Below are 2196 nucleotides of genomic sequence, written 5' to 3'. Positions count from 1 at the left end.
ACGACTTCATGCCGGCACTTGAGTGCCAAAACTCTTCTCCATGGGAATGTTCAAGTCGAAGGCATCGTCCCTCGCTTCGGGTGTATTTGCCATTGGCGTTTATCTTGGTCCTTTTCGGGCCGCCACACTCGTAACCTGACATGAGCTTCGGGTGATCCTTCACGAGGGCGTAAACATCGTTGTACTTGAACTCGTGCATTGCATAATCATCGTAGCACTTGAACTCATTCTTCACATAATCATCGTAGTACGTCTTCAAGGCCTTGTGGCAAATGTCGTCCAAACTTTAATTTTGCTCCACGTTTTTTTAGTATTGTGGTCGATGGTACTCCTTCCGTCTCATAGTAGATGTCACACTTGGGAAGTGGCATGAGATTTTATGAGATGTTGTTTTGTGTGTTGAGTGGAGAGAGAAACTAGTATATTTATATTAATGTGAGAGAGAGCTTTTTTCAAAAAAAGAAATGTGACATCTTTTGTTGGACAAACTAAAAAGGAAAGTGTGACATCTATTATGAGACGGAGGGAGTACTAAATTTGGACAAATCATGCTGGACCCCGCGCTCTCATGTGAAAGGAAATGAGCTAGAATCACGTTAATACGAATTAGATAGTTATAGTTGAGTTATAATTAACTTAATTTATGAGCCCAACAATCCTAGAGCTCATGTAGCTATTCATCTACTTACATTTTATCTACTTATACTTCTCCATGGTGGAGAACGTGAGGAGAACAAAAGGTCAAAAAATAGAATACGTAAAGTTTTGTAGGGAGATTACTTAGCTTTCTTTTGCAGAGTAATTGTACTAGAAATCATTTCTGCAACATATAGGAATATGCGTGGACCACGATAGTTGTAAATTCAACAATCCGATCAACCTCGACAAGTAAGAGTAATATTCGTTGTGTTTTACTGCCTAATTGATAGTAGATGATTATGAATCTAGATCTTTACTTGTGTATGTTTTTCTACTGTGTTGTGTTCATTAGATAAATACATGAATCAGTAAGTGTGATTTGAGGCTCGATTCATAATTAATTTTATAATTTGATTATATGTGGATGAGTAGAAAGTAGAAACCAACCTTGTGTAATTTGGTCAAAAGAAACTGAAATTGGATTTAGAAGGTGAGAAATTGGATTTCGTTGAGATTTCGGAAATTTGAAATCGGATTTCAATTTTGTGGGAAGATGATCAAAATTACTTTTATAGTTGTATTGGAAGTGAAATTAGATTTCAATTCTTTGAAAATAATTCTGCAAATCAACGTGAACTCAATAAAAGGTTTTGGAAATTGAATTTCATCATTCAAATTGGGTTTTTCCAAAGCTGTTCTCGGAATTGATTTGAAGTTTTGTAAAATTGTTAGAAAACACGAACTCCTTCTTCTGCCTACTGATTCGAATTGATTTGAAGTTTTGAGTGAAAAAGAGGGAATGGCGATTCCTCTTCCCTCTACCCGCCTCCTTTACTCACACGTGGTTCCTCGGTGACGACGACTGGAGGAACGGGTCGTCGTCAATCGTTGGATGTCGAATCGGCGAAAGGTGGAGAGATTGAAGGGGCAGTGTACAACAATTGCATTGTGGGTTGAGGAAGATGGAACTACTCTCATTTTCCATTTGGCCACAAATATTTGAAGGCAGTTGGGATTCCAAATTTTGTAAACTGGATTGCTGAGTTTTTTTTTTTTTAATTAAAACAAATAGGGTCAGCCCCTTTCTCGTTTTCAAAACAAGCTAGGCTATTACTAGCTGTAGTTTTAAATTGTTTGAAATGGTAGCTATTGTGAGTATTACTACATCCACGTCCGTGCTCTTTGACAACAGTACGGATGTAGGCCCGTATCCACTTTTATTAGTTTTTTACTCTCTGCTCTTTCCCAAGAGCACAATACTCACATCCATGATCTTCCGCAAGGACATGCTCAAGGGTCCTACCATTCTATTATTTAATTTAAATACTTCAATTATTAAAAGTACAGTAAAATATAAAAATTACATAATTAAATCCTAAAAATTAAAAATCACATAACTAAAATCCTAACATATAAAAATCCATAATTAAAATCCTAAAAAAATAAAAAATACATAATTAAAGGCTAAAGAATACCCCGTGGAAGACTAGTCCTCTAGCCCTATCCCTAATATTTTTGGGAGACCCCGTATCGTTGCCAAATGTGAATCAAGTTGCT

General features: G+C 36.5%; 1 long non-coding RNA gene across 1 annotated transcript; it reads left to right on the top strand.

Moving 5' to 3' along the window:
* The first annotated feature begins 689 nt into the window (after positions 1 to 689).
* LOC121795004 lies at positions 690 to 1805 on the top strand. Its single transcript, XR_006049391.1, has 2 exons — positions 690 to 888; positions 1372 to 1805. It is a non-coding gene; the product is annotated as an uncharacterized LOC121795004 (long non-coding RNA).
* The last annotated feature ends 391 nt before the right edge of the window (positions 1806 to 2196 follow it).

This window comes from Salvia splendens, chromosome 3, assembly GCF_004379255.2.
Source record: "Salvia splendens isolate huo1 chromosome 3, SspV2, whole genome shotgun sequence".
Classification (NCBI taxonomy): Eukaryota; Viridiplantae; Streptophyta; class Magnoliopsida; order Lamiales; family Lamiaceae; genus Salvia; species Salvia splendens.
The sequence above is the reverse complement of the archived record's forward strand: the minus strand, read 5'-3'. Positions and strand labels throughout refer to the sequence as shown.